The 27,989-nt window shown below is 39.2% G+C and overlaps 1 protein-coding gene across 5 annotated transcripts in view; it reads right to left on the bottom strand.

The window, feature by feature from the left end:
* Positions 1-27,228, bottom strand: part of MGAT5 (alpha-1,6-mannosylglycoprotein 6-beta-N-acetylglucosaminyltransferase) — a 150,624-nt gene extending 123,396 nt beyond the window's left edge. For 2 of the 5 annotated variants that reach the window (XM_083369345.1, XM_083369347.1), the window contains exon 1: positions 26,450-27,228. The gene's annotated coding sequence lies outside the window, so the exon portion shown is untranslated. Of the gene's footprint in view, positions 1-26,162; positions 26,346-26,449 lie in introns of those variants that run through there. The other 3 variants (XM_083369346.1, XM_083369348.1, XM_083369349.1) reach the window with 2 other exon arrangements.
* Between the last annotated feature and the right edge of the window lie 761 nt (positions 27,229-27,989).

Here is a 27,989-nt window from a genome sequence, read left to right as displayed (position 1 = left end):
ATTCCTAATTTGCTGGTTCACTTCAAAAGGTGCAATATAGTAAGTTCAACTACACATTAAAGGTAAGAGGAAGAAAAGCATTAAGCTAGCTAGCACTATATTATTCAGATTTATATATTATTCAGATTTAGAGTCCCTTGGAATTCTCTTATTCAGATTTAGGTAACCTGGCACTCACCCCAAGCAGCATATAATCAGAGCAGAGAGAGAGCAAACTAAAAAGCACAAAAAAACCCCTTATTTCTTGGGTACAGGAATTCAGATTACTTAATATTATATTTCTGTTTCTGAGCATCCTGTTAATTCTCATTACAAACATTTGCTGTAGCAGGAGATAGATGTTTTAAATATTATGCCTGGTTATTTCTATGGATTCTGACTGTCTTAACAACCTCGTTCTGAAAACATGCATTTCCCCCACCCAAAAGACAATACAACATACAAAAACAAACCAAAGAGTAGGGGTGTTGTGACATACAACTGGCTACCTTGAGAGTAGCTACCCAGGAAAGAAACTTCTTCCTTTTACTCTGATGTCATGGGTAGCTCAATATGATAAAAGATTTTGTAATCCTGTCTAATCCCTTCCAATTTAGTATAAAAAGACCTTAACTAACCTTTGACAGTCTTTCATTATTTCAATCCGAAAGAGGAATTTAAGAACAGGAAAGAAAAGAAGCTTGATTTGGCATTTATAATCCATGCATAAGAACAGATTTTGGTTGGCATAAAGTGGTATTTTTTTATTGAGTACTCTTAATAGAATTTTCACTTAAAATAGAAACATAAATTACATTACAGAGAAAATAACCAATGGAAATAGGAAAAGTTTCCATAATGCAGAGAAAGACATACTGGTATAAAAATAAATCTTCATTTCAGTAATTCAAGATAGTAGTTTAGAAATACGTATGCACAGACAATATGCCTTTTATATCTTTTTATTCATTAGTAATATAAGGAGTATTTTCACTAGCAATTTCAAATGATGGTCATGATTTTTGCTTCCTCTATTGAGTACATCACATTTTAATTGCAAGCACACAATACCTTCCACTGATCTCCCATCATCTTTACAGGGTTTTGTATTATTATTTAATATTACCCAAAATTTTGTTCTTTTGATCCATTATTTACAGTACTAGAGAATGTTCAATTCACTCATTTTGAAGTACTGAAGGTAGTACTGAAGTATTGATGTAAGTTTAGACATAACACAGGTAGACCTCAAGTTACAACCATTCATTCAAAGACATGACTGGTCCTCAAAGTTCTGGCTGCTGCAGCACCCCACAAAGTCAATTGGGAAGCCAGTAGGCAAGGTCATAAGTCACATAAGCTACCGTAAGTTTCTTCCCTCACTGTTTGTCTTTCTTCATTCACATACACACTTGCCTTCTTATATTTATTTGCTTGTATGCACACTGCACCCTCCTTTCTGCCCTACTAGCACTCACATGCATGCACGCACCCTGTGCTCCATTTCCCTGGCCTTTCTAGAGTTGCATTTATCCATCCACCCATCCATCAGCATCCTCCCTTCCTGAGCTTCCCTGTGCTGGTACACTTGCATGCCCTACTGAGTGGCCTTCACTCACTCACTCTCTCTCTCTCTCTCTCACACACACACACATACACATACACAAACACCATGCATCTCCTTCCTCAGCTTGTGCCACATCATAACACTTCATTCCCCCAACTTACGTGTGCCTGAGTTGGGCCTTCACAGGAACCCACACCAACCCACATCAGCACCTCCACTGTCCTTACCAGGGACTTGCTTTGCTTTCCACTTAATAGCCAACATGTTATGATGATAACCAGGATTGCCTAGATTGCTGTCACTAAGGATTGCAGTCACATGTGATGCCCTCGCTGTGATGTCCCGTTGCCCGTTGCCTGGAGGCGGTTCGGGTCTGGATGGGGAGGAACAGACTTCAACTCAACCCTGACAAGACTGAGTGGCTGTACATTCCGGCATCCCGGGACATTCAAAACGTTCCATCACTTTCTATGGGGGGTGAGTCTTTACGCCCCGTAGATAGGGCTCGCAACTTGGGAGTCCTCCTGGATGCACGGCTTACCTTAGAAGATCATGTAGTAGCCGTGACCAGGGGGGCTTTCGCACAGGTTCGCCTGGTGCAGCAGTTGCGGCCCTATCTAGACCGGGATGCCCTGTGTACGGTCACTCATGCGCTCGTGACCTCTCGTCTTGACTATTGCAATGCTCTCTACATGGGGCTTCCCTTGAAGACCACTCGGAGGCTCCAACTGGTACAGAATGCGGCCGCGAGAGTTGTCTTGGGAGTTTCCCGGTACTCCCATGTTACACCTTTGCTCCGCGAGCTGCATTGGTTACCAGTTGTCTTCCGGGTGAGGTTCAAGGTCTTAGTGATGGTTTTTAAGTCCTTACATGGCATGGGTCCAGAATACCTCAGGGACCACCTGCTGCTGGCTTCGACTCCCCTCCGCCCCGTGCGTTCCCACAGAGAGGGCCTCCTCAGGGTGCCTCCAGTCAGAGAATGTCGGCTGGTGGCCCCCAGGGGGAGGGCCTTCTCTGTGGGCACTCCGGCTTTGTGGAATCAGCTGCCAGTTGAGCTCCGGATGGCACCGGATCTCCGCTCCTTCCGGCGCGGGTTAAAGACCCATTTATTTGAACAAGCTGGCCTGGCCTGATGGGGAATTACTTAGGGTTTTAATATTTATATATATTTTTTATTGTTTTTATTGTGGGCAATAATTTAATTCCTTTTTTAACTTTTGTACTTTTGTAGTTTTAAGATATGCCCTGTTCACCGCCCTGAGTCCTTCGGGAGAAGGGCGGTATAAAAATTTAAATAAATAAATAAATAAATAAATAAATAAATGTTGTGCTTTATGACTGCGTCACTTAGCGGCAGCATTCAGGCAGTCCTGGTTGTCATCATTATATGAGTGGATCGTTAAATGGTCACATGATATTGCATTTTATGAATGCATTGCTTAGCAATGGCAATCTCAGTCTTAAAATGCAGTTATAATTCAAGGAGCATCTGAACAGGATCAATTTTTCCTAACTGTTTTCTTGTTCTCAGAAGCCAAGCCATGCTTTGAGTCCTATGATTAAATGAGATCTGTGATGAATGATGATTAAGTCTGTATTTTGGGCTATAAAATTTTTGCTTCTTATATGAAGTTAAAATCCTTCTTACTAAAAATTAATGCAGACTGTGGTATTTCAACCAACCAGAAGAGTCGAAGTAGGTAGATTAGGTTTTTTTTAAATAACAAGATGTTCTAAACCTATGAAATACTTTGCAATAAACTTATAATAGCTTTATTTACATACTGTCAACTTACTCTATTTATACACCAGATTCTTTGTTTTTCCACATCTAGTTAAAATAACACGTAGCATTTTGAATATATTTATTCTTGTAAGCATTTACTTGGGATCAGATATTTATCTTATTCTACTTCACTTACATTCCTAAAAGCTTAGTTACCTTAAATTATACATAATCTCTCTCTTTCCCATTATCACACTACTGTACAATAAAAAAAATAAATATTTAAAAAGCTTTTCTTAAGACATAAATGGGTAGCTGTGACCATAAGCGATTTGATAATTTAGGATTTATACCTCATAGGGAAAAATAAGTAAGTCTTAGTATATACCAGGGGTGTCAAACTCAATTTCATTGAGGGCCGCATCAGCATTGCAGTTGCCCTCAGGGGGCCAGGTGGGTATGGCCAGGGTGGGCGTGGCCTGCTGGGTGGGCATGGCTAGAGTGCGTATGGCCTACTGGGTGGGCGTGGCCAGCTCTACATCGTTCGCATGAAGGCTGCCTATGGGGGCCTGGGCAGGAGTGGGACAGATCTGAGGGTCTCTGGCAGAAGGAGGGTCTCTGGGCCAGGGCCAAGGCAGTGGGGGCTGTTCCCTCACTGTTTCCAGGATGGCTTTGCGGGCCACATGAAACCACTTCGCGGGCCGGATCTGGCCCCCGGGCCTTGTGTTTGACATGTCTGGTATATACCATCTAAATGAAACACAGAATAAAAACTTTTACCACCATGGGGAAAGAATATCAAAAGGAAAGCTGAACTATACAAAACTGCTGACTTTAGGACATTTGTTCTTTAAAAAGCAAGACCCTTTCATTGGAAATATGTGTTTTTTCTCTCCACCAACTTGTTTCTGAATAAACACAAATGATTTCTGAAACCACCTTGAAGTTAAACACGCATTTCAATATATTCTCTTCCAATAATGCTTTTAGGTATTTTTTGGAATCTGAAATTTTATCTTTCCAGCTGTAATATTTCAACTATGAAGCACACATATAAAATTTCACTTCTCCTCCCCCAAACCATCCCATGGTTTGAAATTGCATTTGCACCCCTATATATTAGAACAAGAAAAACAAGAGCAGCAGCCCAGAAGCAGCTGCCAGCTCAATACAAAAATATTGTAAACGAACAGGTAGCAAGGAAAAGACCTCCCTGAGACAAAATGGTTGCTACCTACTTACCAAAACAGCATTAAGGCAGATTACAGTACGTAGCAAAACATGCACACCCATTTTTAATATTCCCTGTAGTTTCTGTTCCCTTAGTAAACATCAAGTCATCTTATTTTGGTTGAACAGTTTGCTTCTTACATAACATATACCTGTGTTGCCTAACTGCACATTGAAGTCATCACTCTCTTGCAAAAAAACCCCAAAAACATTCATGTGAAACTGATGGTTTTCAAAAGAAAAAAAATGGGACTGTTGCTTTATCCCTGAAAAGGCTGGTAACCTTATAAGGGATGGGAGCACAAATCTGCAGAGTTCCTTTATGTTTATGTTTATGTTTATTGGACTTATATACCGCCCTTCTCCCATAGGACTCAGGGCGGTTCACAAGGTATTTAAAATAACAATACAAATTACAAAAGTTAAGAACAATTAAAATAATTAAATTTAGTCCTTGAATAAAATAAAACCCGTTAAACTCCAATTAAAACCCTTTTTATAAAAAGGAAAGAGACAAAAATCCAGAGACCTCTGTTAAAGGATATTTATTACAGGGTTTGATAATTAATACAAGGATTAGTAATTTAAGCTGCTGGACATCACGTTTAACACCCTGCATTTTTAATGGCCTGAATATCTGCAAGGCCACCTTTATTGCAACTCAAATAGAGCATGCCCTCTCCATGCCCCATAGCTGAAAAACTATCACCTGCATGGTGACAACATGGCTTTTATGACAGTCTTCCCGTTGGAATAACATACTCTGGCACAAAAAGCCCCTTTCCCTTTGGCATTAGGAAAATCTTAAGGAATTAGCTGTTGAAGGTATGGTTGGCTTCATGGTTATCTATTCCCAGTTTTAAATATATGATTTATATGGATTTTGGTTTCTGATACAATCTGAGTTACAGAGGTAGGAACTGTACAACACTTGTTGGCTGTGAGTGGAGTGGCTGAAAAGCCCTACACCATACCTATACCCACCACTCATGTTTTCCTTACATTAATGCCTGCCAACTGGAATTGTAGCTGCAGTTTGCGGTGGAGTCTGGAATCCCAACAGGAATTAGGGGATATCATTTTAAGAACACTGGTATAAGAAAAATAAAATAGTCTTTCCCCTAGAAGTCCTCTCTTAATCACAATTAAGCCCGGAATTTTGGTAGTAATTGTTGATCTTTGAAGAAAGTCGTGTAACCTGACTCTATTTTACAACTGTTGTTATGATGGTCATATAACAAATCATGCAGTTATTAAGCAAATCCATTTTCCCAGGAACCCAAAATGCAACCACATGACAGTGTGGAGGGTGTGGCAGTCAAAACTTCAAATCTGGGTCAGAGTACCTTTTTTTGAGCCTGTCATAGCTTTGAACAGTCATTAAGTAAGGATTATTATCTGTATTACTTTGTAACAAAAGAAGTAGTAGTTGTAAAGCAATTCTTTGAACTCCATGGAAACAAAAAACCTAATAGACTTGGATATACTTTAGTTGAAAAAGTGATAGAATTCAATGAGTTCTGAATCAATCCATAAGTAATGAAAAAAATGAAACCTAATTTAAAATTACTAACGCTGAATTACACTTATATTTCAGGAGCAGTTGTCCAGGCATCTTAGATGTCCCAACCTTTTTATGGAAAGATTATTCACCCATTATCCTGCTTACTTTACTAGTTTTACAAACATGTCCTATTGCTTACATGACTACCACCAGAATGACTGACTATAGGAGATCAACCATTCTTCATTTCCATCAAAACCTACTTCAGATTTCAAACTTTATGATTTATAATATTTTCAACAATTTCTTCCACACTATGGGAAAACAAATATTGATTAAAAGTTTATTATTTAAATCAACATTTTTATTTGTTTAGATTTATAGGCCAGCAAATCAAAACACAGTTATAAATAGCTCTTGAATACCTTGCTTTCTAATGGTAAACTTTCACTAAGCAAGACCACATATTCTGTATAGTCATAAAAATGTACATTAGCTAATTTACTATATCACCAGCCCAGTTTACCATGTTTCTCTAGGAGTTTGAAACTCCTACATTTCTCATTACCTAATTTCAAAGACCACATCCTGCTGCAGAAAATTAGCAGCTGAACAGTAAAATACTTTAGAAGTTTAGAAGCAGGAAATTACTTACAATAACTCAACATAGACAAAAAAGGCATCATGTATGTTGCAAAATAATTGGAACAGTGATTCAGCATGGAGTGATTAGCAGATAAGTCCAACATATTTGATACTATTCCTGGTGATCAGATGTTAAAAGGAATTAAAGTTTCAGAAGAATTGGGAATTTATGATTCTCAGGAAATGTGTAAAGGATATTGGATGGAAATTTTATGAATCAGAATATTTTGAAATTATGGATTGAGAATCTTGCCTTAGCATCAATTTTATTATTAATTATTAATCTTCTGTAATGCAGATTTTTATACTACTGTTCTGCAAATAACGAAACGTATTCATTGCAATCAAGCTTTGCCAGATTCCAGTCTACAGGGAGATAAAAGGGAGGATGGTTTAGGGGCTATCAAAACCAATCTTCGTGCTGTCCCCAAAGAGCCACTGGCAGTTCCAAGGTCATGGAATGGAATCTATCACCATCCACCCCATCAAGCCAGGGACTGTTACCAAAACAATTTGTTTGAATGTAACGGACAGTTGGAGATAACCAGGGGAGAAGAGAAAAGTGAACCATATGCATTGGGCGTGAAGGTTTAGATCCAGCTTTGCTGCATAGTAACCACTTGGCTTTAGTAAAGTGTACTTTTGTTAACAATTAATTCAAGAGTCTTCCTTTTCTAACTGACCACGTTGAGACAGCTGATATTATCCAAGCTTTTCCCCACAACAACACAAGAATATACAGTATTACTTAAAATTACTGTTTGGATATTTTATGGTTGGACTTATGAATATTCACTAGCTGTGGATCATTGTAATTTATGAAAATTACAATAGATCTGATGTAGTAAAAGGTATTCTATTATCAAATCTGTATTGTTATTGTTTTAGACCTATACTGTTGCAATCTGGTAAATGGGACAGAAATAAATGAATCTTCTGGCTGTTTCTGAAGCAATGACAAAAATGTGCTATAAAGCACATGTCTATTTTTATGCACGAAAAAACTAAATTTGTAGATGGCTTTACAGTCACTGAAAAATACAATGTAATTTTTGTCACTAAGTATACTGTATGAATTGTGATTTCCAAAACATGCCTTATGATGCATTTTAATTAATGTGCTTTGTATAATAACTGAAATGAACACATCATGGTTTAGCAAAGGTACAAATTCAAGCATAATGTACCACAATAGTAAGAAATGTCAGTCTTTTCTTTAAAGCATCTCTTTTTAAACAATTAAATCTTCATCTTAGATTTCATCAGAATGAAAGGTGTGGTTATCTATTATCTCAGGGTTTATACTCCAAGATTAGATAATCTTTTATCACCCTACAAGATTTTGGCAATAACTGCTATGCGCAATGTTGGAAGAATGAACGAATACCTTCAGAAGAAGAATTAATAAAAAAGATACTGGAATGCGCAGAGATGGACAGATAAACTATGTGGCTGAAAGAAAAAGAAGAAACAGAATACTACCAAAGCTGGAATCTATTCTACAAATGGCTAGAAGAGAGAACCAAAGAGTAGGACTTGATTATGTATTAGCGTTTTATGAACCCAGATCACACACTGTTTGAAAAACTAACATATCTATGTAGAGGGAAAAAAACAATAAAAAGCTTATTACAAATAAGATTTTGGCAATGACTGCAATACGTTTAGCTTGCCAGGTAGCTTTTTCTCAGACAGAGAAAAAGTAAGCCGAAAATCTGGATAACACATGACTTTTTTTTCATAAATTGCCTTTTCTTGAGAGATGCGATCTCATGTTCTTTGAATATTGAATCTCACACAAGTGTATAATTTATCTTCTACAATCTTCTTCTTTCCCACTATGCTTGTAAAGAAAGAAAAAATGTATACTTATGTAGAGTTCTAAATGAGTGTGCAACCCATATTAAAGTTCATGTTAATTAAGCATATTGCAATAGTACCAATTTCATGTCAAGTTCTTAATTGTGATGGTAACATACTAGAGAGTTCGTTTCTTCTAACCGAACAGATCTGAGAACACATAATGAGAGAGAGAACTGCAGGGTACATGCGACCAGCCGTTTCCACTGGTCTTCAAAGCAACCTTTTAAATATCTACCACATTGTGAGTGGCAGCTTTGCATTTGTTGTATCTCTGCAATGTTTCTCAAGCAGCTGAGTTTATTGTGATCCAGTTATCACTGCAAAGTCAGTAGTGATGTTTCTTCATTGTAATTGTTTTAACTCAGTGTTATAAAATACTTTAATGTTCAGCGAACAAGGCATCAGTACTTTTAAGTCATATTAAGATGAGCACTGCATCCCACAAGGCATCGAAACAGATTGTGTACTTCCATTACAGATTTTGTGGGTAATTCCCCAACAAAATAAATTCTCCTGCCAACTTGTACAGTAGTTATTCCCACATGGTTTTTCTGTGCTTATTGTCTGGAATGAACTTACGGTTGTCTTCGATGACAACTTTTATCCTTCTACTGAACACTAATATTTTTACTTAGGTTTACCTATGTGAATGGTTGTCTTTTTATTCCTCTGACCTCAATTTTAAATAAAACTTTTACTGTTTTTGCATTGTTTTAATTTAGTGCACACACACATACGTTTATAACAATAAATATGAGCTGTACCTGCATAGAAAAGTTACTGGGATATATTGAATACATGGATACATACAATTCTGGAAAGCTTCTATTTGGAGCTAGAATTCTGTATATACTTTTGGAAATTAGTAAAAATAAAATTGGTATTGGCTGTATTCCAGGTAGAAGTGAGAGGCTGGCTTAGGTGTGTCAATTTAACAGAAAGTATGCCTTAGCTATGTGAAACCTGCTATGGATTTAAGTTGAGTCACCAAAAATGTTGAAATAGCCCAGGCACTTTCATTTAATAAATATGTACAGCTATACTTCATTTACTAAGATGCTCCTCAACCATCTTCTTTGGCTGCCTTCTTTTCATATATGTGTAGGCTACTTGTATTCAGAATTTTGAGTGATTATATTTAGATTTTTCTGTGCTTCCATTTATATTTTGGAAATCTTTTTGCTAGCATTCAAAGCTTGCATAGATCCTGAAAACTTTGGTTTTAACCTTAAACTAAATTTACAGAATAGTTAGAATCACTTTCTCTTAATAGCTGCCTTGCACCCCATCCAAAAGAACTTTTAAAGCCCCGTTAGGGATGCACACAGAAAAAAAATCTTTCCATGAATTTTTGTATATTAACTTATACTAAGATCTGAAGTTCTAATTTCTAACAGGAATGAGGAATATGTTTATGCTCAGCAATCTTCTGAAAAAGTAATTAAAATCCAGTCAAAGTGTCAGCATCAATGTTTCATTAAAAAAATAAAGGTCACATTTGTTATTCATGTTGGCAAAGATCCATGCTTACTATGTCTTATTTCATTGGCAAGCACAGGTAAAGTACAACTCTCGTAATATCTGGTATGCCCCCAAGCACTCTCTGTTATGATCTAAGAAGAAACTAGTTCTTCCAATGTTGTTTTCAAGCCAGTAGTTCTCAACAACAAGTCTTTCAAAAACAATGGGTTGGAATTTTAGAAAACCAAATAACTTTTTTTTATAATTACCAAACCATCTCATGGTATTTGTGGAGAAGAATTAGATGCTGGGGGGAAAAACAAGACTGTTTGGTAACTATAATTCAATATAAATGAAAGCTATAGGATTTTTCAGAAATGGCTACAGAAACAGAAAACAAACAAAAAATGTTCTACTTTTCCACAAAGAGGAAAATACCCTTACGAATATAATTCTAGCTTTTCTTCCACTCTTAAGCAACCATCCACTTACTTGTCAGAAAAATGTCATAAGTCAAATTGATGTGGATATACCTACAGTATGTTTGCTTGACTACTTACAGTTAAATTAATTTGGAACACCCTTCTTTGAAATTCCCAGCCTTCTGAAAAGCCTTGAAGAGCTGGCTTTTCCCATCTGTGTTTGGGGTACAGAAAAGCTGGAATCCAGCGACATCGTTTGTTGATGAAGGAGATGTTTTGGAAAGTACCAGAGGTTTCTGGAATGGTTTTGTGTATTTGTTGTTTTTATTACTGTGTGTAAGGCCCATGGTGTTTAAAATGGGCAGTGATATGTCTTTTAACTAAATAAACAAAGCTGGTAATTTCTGTACATTTGTTGGGCCCTAATTTCTAAAACAGATTGTATGTCTTATCTCCCCTCAAAACAGAAACACATAAATAGCTATATTTAAAGCATATGTACACCTTTTCTCTGTTCTCACTATTTAAACTTTGTTTTATTTCAGGCGGCAGCGGATAAGGTAGGAGAGAACACCACTTGGCAGAATACAATTAAATAACCACACTTTATTAAATCAAGTTCCTCCTTGTTAGTTTATATTCAAAACAAATATAAAATGTCTTGGGCATAATAACCATAGCAATATTGTTAAGAATTCCTGAGGGACACTAACTGCAACCACAGCCTCAACAGAGGAACAGAATACCGAGATAAAAAAATTGTTCCAGCCACTTCCTTCTACTCAATCAGCAAAGCCTCTTTGAGCCAGTATCCAGCATAAATATATAAAAGCTGTTTAACAGTTACAAAGTTGTTGTTAACTTTTTATAATAGAAGTTGCCTCTTTTCTCAAGCATATTTTAAGTAATCCATTTAATTATAATTTTCCTCAACTTTCTTTGAAGATCAAGACAAACTTTCTTGTTAATTCTGATTTAAATGATTAAGACACAGCAGTTTTATAGTATTTTGTTTTGTTTCCTTTCATCATGCACCAAGCAAAAGTACATGCACCACAAGTTATTTTACAAAAAATGAGACTGGACTAGAAATCAGGACACCATGGAATGAAATCCAAATAGGCATGAAACTAGTAAAGAAACAGGCAAGAATGTCAACTCACATCCTTATTATTATTCATCACTGCATTAGTATTGGCAGAAAAATTGCAAGGTGATAAAGAAGCAACAGATTTTCAAATTCACAGAGAGAGCTTGAGAGGTGGAGGGACCTAAAGGCTTCTATTAGGATCTTTTGCAATTATTAAAATGAATGTACTGCCCAAAAGAAACTATGTCAAATGGCACCAATCATAGTTTCAGAGAGAACTTTACATGAACAAGAAACTGTCAGTACAGGTAGTGCTTGGTTAACAAAAACTCATTAGGGACCATTTGAAATCGTGATGGCGTTAAACAAGTAGTACTTAAGACCGGTTCTCAAAGTTTCAGCTGTCACAGCACCTGCTGCAGACATACGATTGTGATTCAGACGCTTGCCAACCAGCTCGCAATCACAACAATTACAGTGTCCTAAATTCATATTATCACCATTTGCAACCTTCCCTACTGTCAAAGTCAATGGGTAAGCCTGAAGGGAAGGTTGCAAGTTGACCCTGCAGATTTTCTTCCTGAGGAGCTCCCCTACTACTGGAATCTCATATTTTGTAGCACATGCCAGCCTGACATGCGCTCCACAGCGCATGCCCACCCACCTCGCCATGCTCACACATCAGCACACTCCTGCCTGTGCAGCAGCACCCTTCCCCTGCTCAGATGCTGCCCAGATGTCTCTATAATATTCACACCATCTGCTTGTGAGCTACCTGAGACTTGTGACTTCCTACCAACTTCCCCACTGACTTTGCCTGTTGGAAGACAGCAGGATATCAAAAGTCACACACATGTGAGATAAATGTTAATACTAACCAGGGATTCTCATTTAACAATAACAATGGGGACTGCCAGATTGCCGCTGCTAAGAAATGTAATCAAATGACATTACACTTTATGAACGCTTTGGTTAGTAATGAAAATTCCAGCCCCAATCACCGTTGTTAAGCAAGGTCTACCTGCAAATTCATATGGAGCTGAAAAAGGGCCAAACAAAACATTGTACTAAGAGAGTAGTGGCCTCACCTTTCCAAATTTTAAATAATATCATAGAACAAGCTGCCTGTCACAATAACAAGTAGATAAAATTTCCAAATAGCAGAATGACAATTTTAGAAGCTGGCTTAGCCAATGGATTTCATAGATCCTTTACTTATGTTAGAGAGTTATACAGGAGGGGGAAAAATTAAGGGGACACATTATTACACATTTTTTGTAAAAGTATGGAATTTTGTAAAGGTAATAAGTAAGCCTAACAATTTACCTCTAGCTTCTCCTTCAAATGTTTTTCATGTCAAAGATAATTACAGCAAGAAAAATGTAATTACATATGGAGATATAGTTCAGATTCTACAAATAGACTAAAACCACTACTTACTGAAGGCTCAAATATACCATGACTGATGTATTTACAAACAGCCACAAGGATAAAATCAGATCTCGAGGAGAGCCATTTAAAACAAAACACAGAATTTAAAATTTTATTTATAAAATGCAAAACCAATCCTAATTAATAAGGCTGAATTGGGCTAAGAGAGAGGAATTGGCCCAAGGATACCCAGCTGGCCTTCATGGGTAAGATGAGACTAGAACTCATAGTCTCCAGATTTCTAGCCTGTTGATTTAACCAAACTGGCTATGTAAAAATAAAAATAAAAAAATAGTGAAAGGGGGAAAAAAACTAAAATTATGCTGATTTGGAGCCAGTCACTCTCTTACAACTAAAATCAGTTACTGTTATAAAGAAAATAGATGATGAGAATATTATACACACTGCCTTGAGTTGTATGATATAAATCTAATAGTAATAGTAGCCAGTCAAAAAGCCTATATTATCAGTATAGAAAAAAGAGCTAACTAAATCAAGGCTCAGTGTCATTTATAACCATGTTTGATTATGCTGCAAGTCCTAAATATATGCAAACTGTGTATTCAACAAAAACTCTTAATATTTTAGTTTGCTGTATTTGCAAGCCATGCTAAGCCAACATTTTGAAGAATTCTGGTTTACTGCAAATGCCCAGCATACTGAAAGAACAGCTCGTTGCCATTTGATTCTCCTGCCAATGAACACAACTAAATAAATTATAAAAAGTTCCATGGTGGAATCATGCACATTGAGATACCTATTTTGCCATTCCTAAATGATGTTTCAATTTTTGACTTCTTAAGGGAATCCTCCAGGACAAAGCATCCAGCTGGAATTTAAACACCAAAAATTCCCTTTTGGCACCATAACTGGCAGCTCTGCATGTAACCTTATAGTTAGCACTCTCTTCATGTTAAAGCAACAGGAAACTGAATGCTACTAAATGAATTAGGACCACGCCTCTCTTCTCTATCATTTACCTTTTAGGAAAACTGGCAGTCAATATCAGAGACGAGATTATCTGGAGATTTCCAGTTTAAGAAAACTGCTTTAGAATAATAAAATAAATATTATTGAAGGTGTAGGTAGGGTGTTTATATCCATTTTTTCAAGCTTTCCCTAGAGTTGCCAATAATGAAGTCAACCAAACACTTGCCACAGAGAACAAAGATAAACAGAAAAACAACCAGTTAACCATTTATTAGCTTCAAATTTAGAATGTTATACTGTAACTTTAAATAACTATGAAGTATTATATGTTCTGCATATAAATAGACATCATATTAGCAGTGCTAATTTGCTTGGTCCATGACACTGTGACTTATTCGCAGAGTAGTTTTGTAGATTAAAAAAAAAACGACACTATACATTTACAGCAGAAAAAGACAATCATTTTTGCTGTAGCCCGTGTTGTGGAATATTCTCCCCTCAGAGATTAGAATGGCCCCAACCCTGTTGGTTTTTTGCAAGGCTTTAAAAATATGGCCATGTATTGGGGCATGGGGCTCGGAACGTGTTTAAAACCTGGTTACTAGGCTTTACTATTAGCTTATTAATAATCATCACAGCTCCTGTTTGTACTTATTTATTTTGTGGCTAGTTTTATTGTTTTAATGTTTTTAAATAGTTTTAATAGTTTTATCATTTTAGAACTGTAAGCTACCCAGAGTCACTTGGTTGAGTTGGGTGGCTATAGAAAATGAATGAATGAATGAACACAACACAAACACAGAATACTGGATAAAAGGCAGTGAATTGGCAAATCTGCTTTTCCTTCTCAATCAGCTTCAGAGGGAAACCAGCTTCACTCCTTGTCAGCTCTCAGTCTGTCTGAGCTCTATGATGTATTGCTTGCTTTAATTTTGGTAACCATAAGCCCCAAATACAGAAATCTGTACCATTCTTAGTAGAAACAATTTAAATGATCTATTAAGTCACCAGCCAAGCTCAGTATACCAAGAGAGAAGTATCTCTGAAAGGCTACTTCAGATAGTACACAGTTCAACGTACAGTACAAATTTTAGATAGATTGGGTAAAATATGTAACTCATTTCTCTTTCAACATACTGTGGCAAAAAGTCTCTCCACGGGAGAATTTTTCTGACTAAATAGGCTTCAAAGAAATGAGGAATATCCAGAGTGTTCCAAATACTATAATTTGGAAATCTCTAGCCTACAATTAAGAGCTGAATGACAAACAAGATGAACCTTGGTCTATTCAAAACAGAGCCTTTCCCAATCTTGACAGCGAAATTCAAATCCCAGAATTTCCCAGTCAGCATGGCCACTGGTGAGAATTCAGGAATTCAAAATATAGTATCTAAATTACAAAAGGCTACCATTATTATATACCAACAGATAAGCATTTTGGCCAGCTTATTTCTCCAAAACACAAGCAAAATATCATGCTACTAAAATAACGTCAGGAAATTCTAAATTAATGTACTCTTTAATGGACTAACTATAGTCAGTGAATTGAAACTTAACATTAAGAAAACCAAGATCATGGCATCCAGCCCTCTCAATTCCTGGGAAATAGATGGGGAAGAAATGGAGGTAGTGACAGATTTTATTTTCCTGGGCTCCAAGATCACCGCAGACAGGGACTGCAGCCAAGAAATTAAAAGACGCTTGCTCCTAGGGAGGAAAGCCATAGCAAATCTAGACAGCACACTAAAAAGCAGAGACTTCACCCTGCCAACAAAAGCGCGTATAGTCAAGGCTATGGTCTTCCCAGTTGCAATGTATGGCTGTGAAAGTTGGACCATAAGAAAGGCTGAGCACCAAAGAATTGAAGCCTTTGAACTAAGATGCTGGAGAAGACTCCTGTGAGTCCCTTGGACTGCAAGGGAATCAAATCGGTCAATCCTAGAGGATATCAACCCTGACTGCTCTTTAGAAGGCTAGATCCTGAAGCTGAAACTCAAATACTTTGGCCACCTAATGAGAAGGAAGGACTCACTGGAGAAGAGACTAATGCTGGGAAAGATTGAGGGCAAGAGAAGAAAGGGACAACAGAGAATGAGGTGGCTGGATAGAGTCACTGAAGCAGTAGGTGTGAGCTTAAATGGACTCCAGAAGATGGTACAGGACAGGAAGGCCTGGAGGAACGTTGTCCATGGGGTCACGCTGGGTCAGACACGACTTCACAGCTAACAACAATAGTCACTGAAATAATCTGCAAATTTATTTGCAAGCTATCAAAATATTGCTTTTTTGATAGATAGGAAACAGATGTTACAAGGAATTAGACAGATTTAATAATAGCAAGCCAGAGATATGACTAAAAGAGAGAAAAGAATATTCCCTCTCTACTTACCTATTGCTTGACATACAATAATGAAATTACCTTAACTGGCAAACCATCTGTAATAATCAGAGAAAATAGCAGGAAACTATGTCAAATGTATATTTACCATCACTGTTAACTGCACGAGGAGATACAACACATTTTCCTTCTGTTTGCACACATCTCAATTAGTCATTATAAGAACAGTAGCTTTCTTGAATTGTATATTCAAAAATATACAATATAGGAAACAGGAAGGTTAAAAAAAATGAAGCCTAAAATCCATGAACCTGTTTTTCTTACATCAATTTTTAATGGGCTCAGTTTTCAGGAAACAAATGAGGATATTAAGTAAACGCTCAGTCATTTTGTTAATTCTTCATCACTGTGCTACCACAACCCAATTTCCTGTCTAGCTGTCAAATATATTTGGTCAATTATGTAGTTACATTTCATACATGTTACTAAGCAATACTGAAATGGAAAGTTTCCGTATTGCTGAATATGTTTCTAATATACCAGAAGTTTCTATTATATAAACAAGTTGTTACCATGTGTAAAGCTGAAGGTTTCCCTAAAAATCATAGCCGACAAATAAAAATAGCATTTTATGAGTCAATTATTATCAACAATATCTTGTCTGATCCTATTCATAATGTACATCAAGCCATGGTCTCTTTTGCTTAGTGTCCAAGTACCATTAAAGATTCACAGCCACCAAATTAATATATTTATAATTACATTACTTAAAACTGATTTAGTAATTCTATGATCAGCAAATGTAAGAGTCACATCAAAATGAAATCAAGTACTTCTACTGGAAGTTTTAAATGAAGCCTGTGTAAATCATAGCAAGAAGGGAAAGGCTTAAAGAGGCTGCAACCATAGACTCGGCATGCATGGAAATTAACCAACAAGGAAGGTTGCTTTTCACTGCCTGTTAATTATTAGGCCTCCCCAAAGTAGGAAGAAATATCAGAGAAGAAACGTACAAAGCTTTCCTACATAATTGAAGAGATTTTTCTTCCCTTCAGAAGAAAAGAACAATGGTTTCAAATTCCCAAATATTCCTTTGGATCTATAAAGTTTGTTCTAAGTAACAAATTATGCATGGATCTCATAAGGAAAGTGCATAGATATTTATTATTTATTAAATAGGAAATGAAATCTCTTTATTAATTTGTATCAACATATGTGATCATAGAGGGACACGGTGGCTCAGTGGGTTAGGATGCTGAGCTTGTCGATCAGATGGTCGGCAGTTTGGCGGGTTGAATCCCAAGTGCCGCGTAACAGAGTGAGCGCCTGTTACTCGTCCCAGCTTCTGACAACCTAGCAGTTCGAAAGCACATAAAAATGCAAGTAGAAAAATAGGGACCACTACAGTGGGAAGGTAACAGCATTCCGTGCGCCTTTGGCGTCTAGTCATGCCGGCCACATGACCACGGAGACGTCCTCGGACAAGCACTGGCTCTTCGGCTTTGAAACGGAGATGAGCACCGGCCCCTAGAGTCGGAAACGACTAGCACAAACATGTGCGGGGGAACCTTTACCTTTTTATGTGATCATGCTTGATGGATAAAAGCCAGTATCACGCTTATTAAAATTTTCTAGAACGTATCTAACTTATTTTTAACATTTAATTTAATGAGAACTAAATTAAAGGATTTTTTTCTTCTAAAAAACACTACTGCTGAAACCAAAAGACTTGCATATTTATTTATTAGGTCAATATATTTCACATACTTCGCTCACTAATCAATGTATTCATTTATTAAACCAATTGATATGGAAGTCTTTATCTTCTTAATCTCCCAGCTGGGGGCCTGCAACCTTCCTGGATTTACATCTGTATTTGTACAGAACTGGTTTCTGCTTGGGGGAGGGAGACTGGGGCTATTAAGAAAAACTGGGCACGTTTTCCTGCATCTTCAAGATCCTTTGAGGAAATATATTTTTTCTGCCCTTTTAATATTTCCTTCTTTGGGGAGCTGACTTCCCACACATATAAAGAAGTTTCAAATGTATGCTGGAAATACAACTGTAAAAAATATAGTTTTTATCATTTCTGGTGAACTTTGATAAAACAAAGAAATATTGGAATCAGATTTTTATCTTAATTCAGATGATTCTTAATATATTTTTAAAATAAGTATAAAATTGAAACTAGTAATTTCCCATTTACGTTTGATTGAGAAAGAATTTGAAAGAAAATTTGGAACTTTGTTACTATATATCAGGGGTGTCAAACTCAATTTCATTGAGGGCCGCATCAGCATTGCAGTTGCCTTCAGTGGGCCGGGTGGGTGTGGCCTGGGTGGGCGTGGCCTACTGGGTGGGCGTGGCCAGCTCTACATCGTTCGCATCAAGGGTGCCTATGGGGGCCTGGGCAGGAGTGGGACAGATCTGGGGGTCTCTGGCAGAAGGAGGGTCTCTGGGCCAGGGCCAAGGCAGTGGGGGCCGTTCCCTCACTGTTTCCAGGATGGCTTCGCGGGCCGCATGAAACCACTTTGCGGGCCGGATCTGGCCCCCGGGCCTTGTGTTTGACATGTCTGCTATATATATTGACAGTAGCAAGAATCTTACATGCAACGAGATGGAAAGACACACTAATTCCCCTATGGAAAAATAGATCATGAAGGTAACGGAGCTGGCCTTGATGGCAACACTGACTGTTGTAATTAAACATAAGAATCAATCTGATTTTGTTTTTACTTGGAAATCGCTGAGGGTTTTTTTGTATTCTACTGCATTAAAAAAGCTTTTGTTCTTTCTTCCCCTTTACACCTTTCTTCTTCTTCTATCTTTCTTGATTTTTATTTCTATTTCTTTTATTTCTATTTCCTAAACAAACTTTAATAAAAATAATTAAAATGAAAAGAAAACATTTTCTCTTATTCTATCCCTAACTTGTTCTTTTAAGTCTCCCAATGGTGCACTCATTGCTACTGTGACTGAATCCATTCACCTTGCAGTTGGTCATCCTCCTTCTTCTCTCTTCCATTCCCATTTCCCCAACATTACAGCCTCTTTCAAAGAGCTGGGTCTTTGCATAATGTATCCAGATTAGGATAATTTGCATCTTGCCTCAAGTAAGAAATGTGGATAATTTGTTCGATGACCCATTTGTTTGTTTTCTTGGCTGTCCCAAAGTGTTTTCAGGGCTCTTCTCCAACATCAAAGTTCAAAAGCAACAGTGCTCAATGTCTATGGAGATTCTCAGTCATCCAGGTCATGGTAAAAAGGTAAAGGTAAAGGTTCCCCTGCACATGCGTGCTAGTCGTTTCCGACTCTAGGGGCCGGTGCTCATCTCCGTTTCAAAGCCGAAGAGCCAGCGTTTGTCCGAGGACGTCTCCGTGGTCATGTGGCCGGCATGACTAGATGCCAAAGGCGCACGGAACACTGTTACCTTCCCACCGTAGTGGTCCCTATTTTTCTACTTGCATTTTTACGTGCTTTCGAACTGCTAGGTTGGCTAGGTGCTTATTCAAAAAGCAACTGCACTTTCTATGTTTTTTTTCTCTTCTTGAAGGTCTTTCACTTCTCATCCTTGAGCCTTGGTGGAGCAGTGGGCTAATGCCTCCTTAAGTAACACCAGCTGCCTGCAATTAGTGCAGGTTCGCATCCCACCAGGCTCAAGGTTGACTCAGCCTTCCATCCTTCCGAGGTAGGTAAAATGAGGACCCATATTGTTGGGGGCAATAAGCTGACTTTGTAATAATGCCGCTTGGGGGTGTGTGAAAGCCCTAATAAGCAGGCATATACATAGAATGAAGGCTACTGCTAAGCTTGTAAGCCGCCCTGAGTCTTCGGAGAAGGGTGGGATATAAATGGAATTAAAATAAAAAAAATAAAAAAAATCCAAGAAGCATTTTGAGTTCTGACTGAATGCTAGGGAATGGAAGAATTTATATTCCTTGCAGTCATCTGGTTGTTAGCACTTTGAAGGTGGGTCAGTAATTCTCTGAGAGTTGTTGAGGGGTTTAAATAAAACAACCACTTCACAAACACATAGCACAGCATAGGAGAACAAACCCATCAGGACAGGATTCAGAAATGCATCTGCATTTGAAAGACAAAGGTCTCTCTTTTGAAGACAGTGAAGTCCACATTCTGAACAGAGAGGACCAATGGTTTGAAAGAGGGGTAAAAAAGGCCATCAATATTAAAACTGAACAGCCCTCTCTCTCAACCGTGGGGGAGGGATACACCACCAATTATCTCCTATTTACAACAGGATTCCACATTCTGATTCAGGTGACCCAAAGGGACAGATAAACCCCAAGGGGCTTCAATGACTCTCAGAGAGCTAATGACTCACATTCAAAGTGCTAACAACCAGATGACAGCAAGGATTATAAATCTTTCCATTCCCCAACATTCAGCCAGGATGCTTCTTAGATGTGAAGCAAAACATCTTCAAGAAAAATTTTTTAAAAATCCAGTTGCCTTTTGAAAAAGCACCTTTGGGATCAATGCTCAATGCATCAATGCTCTTCCTAACCTGCTTTAAAGTCCAACTTTCACTCCCATGGAGTGTCACAAGGGATACCATGGGTTGCACAATTCTGATCTTTTTAAAGTATAGATACCAATGAGAGAATGGCGAGCCAAGTGGAGGAGTCAAGCAGGCAATTAGCCTAGAGTCTTTATGTAGGCACAAAAAAGGCAAAGTCTGATTCCCCTTGAATATTGTTGACCTTTATCTAGTCTGTCTAGGTGCAAACTATCAATCTGGAAAATTCCTGTATAATAGGCATGAGCAATACAGTAGCTAATCGAACTCTTCACATATCAATGTGACATTAGACCACAACATAGCCCAAAATTTATGTTGCTAAGTAAGAAATTTGTTAAGTGAGTATTGCCCCATTTTATGACTTTTCTGACACATTTGTTAACTGAATCACTGCAGTTGTTAAATTAGTAATATGGTTAAGTGAATCTGGTTTTCCCATTGACTCTGCTTATCAGAAGGCTGCAAAAGGTGATCACTCTGGGACACTGCAACGGTCGTGTGAAAAATGGTCATGTCAATTTTTCAGTGCCATTGTAACTTCGAACAGTCACTAAATGAATTGTAAGTCGAGGACTACCTCTATATTTTCTTTTTAGATTCACTTCATTAATTATTTATTAATTATTTATTTATTAATTTGGTTTATACTGCGCCCTACTCCCGAAGGACTCAGGGCGGTTTACAAGGCAAAATTTAAAAACAATACAATATAAAATTAAAATAAAATAAAATTAAGTCTAGCCCCAAAAATTAAAATCACAATTTAAAAACATTAAAACCCCTCAGTCCAGACCAGATAGCTCAAAGAGCCAGGTTTTTAGGTCCCAGTGAAATGAACGAAGGTTGGGGGCAGTCCGGAGTTCCGTTGGCAGTTGATTCCATAGGGCAGGCGCGCCCACAGAGAACGCCCCCCCCTGGGGATTGCCCATCAGCAATCCTTGACCGGCGGTACCCTGAGGAGGCCCTCCCTGTCGGAGCGCACAGGATAATGGGAAATTGACACTGGCAGCAGGTGCTCCCTCAGATAATCCGGGCCCATGCCATTTAGGGCTTTATAGGTCATCACCAGCACCTTGAATCTCAATTTAAAAGACATCCATCTCACCAAAATGACTCTAGGCAGCCTACAAGGCACATCTGAACTGAACAATCCAAATTTTTTTTTTAAAAAAAAAGTCTGAACACAACAAAACAAACCTTAATTAAATAATTAAATAAAATTTAAATTAATCTTAAGCCATTAATTCCACACACATACCCCAAGTAGATTAGCTAGTTATCCAAGACCCCAGGCAAGTAATTTGTATACAAATTGACAGAATTTGGTGAATCCAGGCTGGAAAAGATATTTATTATAACTAGTTGATTCTATTGCTATCTACTAGAAAATAAGACCCACTGAGACCAATTAAGCTTTCTTCAGTTAAATAAATACAGAATTGTAATTATAACATTATGGCTTGAGTACCAAACATTTCTTTCTACAGATTCATGCTCTAGTATTATGGCATCTCATAGACCGTAGAATGTTCCATATCTCCCTATCTTGAATCCTTCCCACAAAAGAGATTCAATCTTGTGTCTTTCTTTCCAAACCCTGCAAAATATCCTAAACGTTTTATCTCCAGGTACAACCTGAGGAAAGAGTTGATTGACATAATAATGGCCAGATATAACAATGTCTCAAGTCAACTACGGTATATTCTTAAATCAAAAAACTCTAGGCAGCTTCACAAAGTTAAAAGAGCAATTCCATAAAAATAAGTATCTATACAAGTATCTATAAAACCATCATCACTCAAAGAAACAAAACTATATCACCCAGATTCATAAAGAAAAATCTGTGCTAATGTACATAATTTTCCTCCTACTCACTACAATGGGAAGGAAGTGAGTAGACTCTCGTAACAGGAAGAAATGGGGAAGAATGACAATTCTCCCACATTTCTGTTACTAGAGATCTTTGGATGTAAAGAAGCTTCCAATATCAAACTTAAGCAAAAGGACTGCTCAACTCATTTATAACATTCACAGTATCCCGAAGAGTGGAAGTTTAACGTGTGATCAAATAAAATCAAAATAACTTTGGAACATAGATATATATTTTGAACCCTGGCAGCACAACAGGATGTTTGTTCTGTTTTCAGAATAAGTTTTTAGATACTTGATAAATAAGTTGATACAGGTAATCCTCAACTTACAACTTACAGTTCATTTAGTGACTGTTCAAAGTTACAACAGTATTGAAAAGTGACTTATAAGCATTTCTCACACAACCATTGTAGCATTCCCATGGTCATGTAATCAAAATCGGACACTTGGCAACTGACTCATATTTATGACGGTTGCAGTGTCCCCAGACCATGTGATAATCTTCTGTGACCTTGTGACAAGCAAAGTCAATGGGGAAGTCAATTTCACTTAACAACCGTGTTAACAACTTAACTGTGGTGACTGACCTAACTGTGACAAGGTGATAAAATGGGGCAAGTGTCTTGCTTAGCAACAGAAATTTTGGGCTCAGTTGTGGTCATAACTCAAGGATTACTTGTAATATAAAATGAATCTAATTAAACTAAGTGTGATAACGAGTGCTTATAAAATATACATTTTCTATACATTTGTTATTTTGAAAATATTTTTAAAAGGCAAATCCATCATAGTTCTTATATACACACTATATGCATATTAAGATTATTTAGCCCAAACAAGGCCATACTGTATGTAGTGACTTAATGCTTCTCATAGATCAGGAATGTCATCCAGAAGCCGCGCCCACCCCACTGCCGGCAATGGCAAAACAGTCCCAATACGTCTCATGATGTCATGAGTTTGACATGTTATAGATGACCATGACACCTGCTGACATCAGTAGGATTTTTTTAAAAATCTCAAATATGCTGGGACTATAATTCCCAGACAGCTTCTGGGGACCAGAATCAGCCTGGATCAATATGCTACATCATACATTCCAAAATGGACAATTGCTCAAAGACCTTTGGTAATATCAACTGTAGCATGTTGATAAAAACTAACATTAAATATTTTTGAACATGCTATAAACAGGACTTTGGGGCAACTTTACAATGAAGTTTAAATGCATATTCTGTAAAAATAGGTTATCAATACTTACAAAACTTCCTGATTTCAATGGTAAAACGTAACATTTCAGCATACGTACATCAGGCATGTTGTACATCAGGCATGTTCAACCTGCTGCCTATGTGCAGCATGTGGCCTGGACAACTAGTAATGAGGCCCCACAAGACTCCCCCCACAAATAAAGGAAGTTTATTCAGTTTGGTGGGTCAAATCCCAAGTGCCGCGTAGCAGAGTGAGCGCCTGTTACTCGTCCCAGCTTCTGCCAACCTAGCAGTTCAAAAGCATGTAAAAATGCAAGTAGAAAAATAGGGACCACTCCGGTGGGAAGGTAACAGCGTTCTGTGCACCTTTGGCGTCTAGTCATGCCAGCCACATGACCACAGAGACGTCCTTGGACAAGCGCTGGCTCTTCGGCTTTGAAACGGAGATGAGCACCGGCCTCTAGAGTCGGAAACGACTAGCACGCATGTGCGGGGGAACCTTTACCTTTTACACACACGCACATATATATACATATACATATACATATATATATATATATATATATATACATATATACACACACACACACACACACATACATACACTACACACACACACACATACTATAGTAAATATTTTATATATACAATTCCTCTTCATTCAGTGCAGCCCAAGCAAATGAAAATGTGGGACACACCTGTATATCATTTCGTATGTAACCACAATAAATCTTTGGCAATCTTTGTCCTCATTATACCTGATTATTACTTACTGTAAGTACATTTGCCCTTCTTACATAGTTTTACTGCCATTTTTTCTGTATGAGACCTAATTTCTCTGCAGATTACATCTTTCTTCTTTTGAAATTCCATACAAATGTATTATTTGTATTAATAATGCAAAAAATGGCAGCATGCGAAACCAGGCCTGTGAATTTTGATCAAAAGACTCCATCCTCTCCATTTTTAGCATAAGTATTAGCCACATCAAGAAAACCACATCATGAAAACTCTTTTATGTGGTACCAGTCACATTATTTATCAAGCCTGACGGGCTAATAATAACATGAAACTATAGCTCACGTCCTGCTATACTGCATCTTCTATAAGAACTTATGGACTCAATTTATAACACTTTACCTAGTAAATTATCCAGGAAACACAGATCTTTTTTTATGTGCAATTACTGTTATCAGATCGGTATGAAGTAGTTACTCTATGGCCAAATACTGCTATGCTGTATAATAAATTAGGCAAACTAAAAATTAGGCAAATCTACCACCAACTGCAATATGTTATTATGTCTGTCTTTTATTTTTTATTTCTTAGCACTACCATCTTTTAATGCTTCTATTTGATCGGTGATTGATTGAAATATCATGAAATGTAAATGCAACACTGACATGTCAACATTGCTGTATTGCTGCATTTTCCTAATATGCTACTCCCCATAGTAATATTAGCAATGAGACTACACTGGTCAGTCAACAGAGGTCCTCAAAGCACAAACAAACACCAGTTACAACATTTCTGCTCACATTTTCAATACTAATACTTTAGCCCCAAAACTCAATATCCTACCACTACCACCAGGAAAGGAAAGTACTACATGGCCTGAACTATCTCATGGAAGCAGCACATAACAAAGAAAGGCCAAAGAAAAATGGGGTATATATAGGGAAGGCCAACAAGTAGTTTTGTTGTTGATGTTTCTTCTATTTACTCCAAGGCTATCCACAGCGTTGTAGGCTAGCCCCTTAAAAGGGTGTTATTATCCTCTAAAATGGGGATAAGGGGAAAAAATGCTAATGGGATAGAGAAAAGCTCCTTTCCTTCTTTCAGAGGGAATAAAGTTAACAGCTGTCTGCAAAAATAAAGGCTGGAGAAAAACAGCCCTAACACGACACTAAAGGTCGTCTGCAAGCAATAGGCATAGAGGCGCCTCCTGATCCATTCAACAACTGAGACGCGACCTGCAAGACTATCACATTGATTCCTGGATCCTCTTAAAACAAGCTAAGCGGCGACTTTAGCAAGCAATGGGAGACCCGACAACAAATGGTGATTACCACGGAGGATGAGCAACCTCTCTCTCCAAAGCGGGGAAGAAGCACCACCTTTTAAAAAAAAAAACAATAATTCGAGAAAAATGAGAAAAAATAAAGCAGGTGTGGTAACCAGCTTTGTTTCTGTGGCCGACAAGGAAGGGGGGGGGGAGAAAGGTAAAATAACGTGCAAAGGTAAAATAACGCCTTTCTTGCCTCAACCACATCACCAAATCTCTCTCTCTCACTCACTCTCTCACTCTCACACACACACACACACGGAAAGGACCGAGGTCCTCTTTGCTCACCGGAGGAGAAAGACAAAGCAGCAGGTGAGCGAGGAGAAGCGCCTCGCCTCCAGCGGTCCCGTCAAAAAACCAGAACGACTTTGGAAAAGTGTCCCGTAAAAGCCGAGGGACAAAGCAGGTCGTTTGCCCGCTTCTCCGAGGAAAGCGAGGTAAACGGAGAAAGAAGGAAGGAAGGAAGGAAGGAAGGAAGGAAGGAAGGAAGGAAGGAAGGAAGGAAGGCAGGCACGCCGCTCCCCGCCCGGCAGGCAAACGCATGCAGGCGGGCGACCAGCGAAGGAGTAACCTACCTATTCCAGGGTTTTCCCCGAGAGAAAAAGGCGCTCGCTCGTCAACGTGGGCGAGGAAAAGGAAACGGCTGGGTTTTCCATTGCGACCGACCAAACGACCCAGCACGCCGCCAGCAGACCGCAGCCGGAGCGCGCACCACGGGGGCGGGCAGGGGAAGAGCAGCGGCGGCGGCGGCTCGAGAACCGGGAGGGAGGGAAAGTGGGAGGAGTCAGCAGCTCCCTCCTCCCCACAAGGCGCCAAGACCGCGGGCCCTCACACGGCGCGAGCTCCTCCGCCGCCGCCGCCGCCTCCAGGCGGGGCTCGCGGATGCTGCTCCCGCTCGGAAAACAGGGCGCGCGGAGAGAGAGAGAGAAAGCAAAGCTGCTTACCAGCTTCCCTGGCGTAGCCGGCGAGGCGCCCTCCCCCCCTTTTCTCCTTATTCCATCTTGGCGCTCTCGCTAAGCGGGGCCGGGGCTTGCCCTCCCCCTCCGCCGCCGCCGAAGTGGCGGGGAGGCCGGACATGGAGCAGCGCAGGAGCGGCGCTCGCTTGCTTGCTTGCGGCGGCGCTGAGGGCCGAGCTCAGCCAGCTGCCGCAGCGGAACCCCCGAGAAGCGAGGCGGACGCGGCGTTCCTTCTCAGCCGCCGCGCTCTTCCGACTGCGGCGCGAGGGAGTCCCGGCCGAGCAGCCAGCGTCTGCCGGCCGCCTTGCCCGCCAGGGAGTGTACCAAAAAAGAAAAAAAAAAGCCTCGCTGGAGCTAAGGGAGCGTCTGCAAACTACCCACCGTCAGCGGGAGCGACCAATACCTCAACGCTGCAAAAGGGGGGGGGGGGTGAGAGAGGGGAGGGAGGAGTTGGTGATGGTAGTAATAAACGACTGTAAAGTGTAGCGCGTGAAATGCTTCCTTCCCCGGCCTAGGCCAGGGGTCGGCAACCTCGGCTCTTTTATGACTCGTGGACTTCAACTCCCAGAATTCCTGAGCCAGCTGGCTCAGGAATTCTGGGAATTGAAGTCCACGAGTCATAAAAGAGCCGAGGTTGCCGACCCCTGGCCTAGGAGGACTCGCTCTCGGCAAAAGCTGGCGGGCGAAGTCTCTCGGACGTCGCCTGAGGCGGCATGTGACCGGCCTGGACGGGAAAAAAACAACAACAAAACGAACCCCAAAGGCTGAGAGAGCGGCAGCACGTCGCCCGTTCTCCGGAGTGCAGTCGGAAAGATCCCAGAGAGGGACAGGAGAGAGTTAAAACCCGTTTTATCGCCGGGTTGCCTGAGCAGGAAGCATCTGCATTCTCGAGTCCCGTCGCCCGGCAGGCAACGTGCAAAACATATGCTTGCTCCTAACCGCTCGGGTTTCTCAAGCGTTGAAGACATCCATTTGCCGGGAAGAGAGAGAGAGAGAGAGAGAGAGAGAGAAGCAGCTCTTGTTTCCTCCCTAAGATGCTATAGACGCGATCCCGATGCCATGAAATGAGCCGCTCCTGCACTGCAGAGTTTCCCACCTTGGAAGAAGAAGGAAAAAAAAAAAGGAAGCGAGATAAAAAGCGAGAAGTAAAACGGACAAA

Source organism: Vipera ursinii (assembly GCF_947247035.1).
Source record: "Vipera ursinii genome assembly, chromosome: 1".
Lineage (NCBI taxonomy): Eukaryota > Metazoa > Chordata > Lepidosauria > Squamata > Viperidae > Vipera > Vipera ursinii.
The sequence above is the reverse complement of the archived record's forward strand: the minus strand, read 5'-3'. Positions and strand labels throughout refer to the sequence as shown.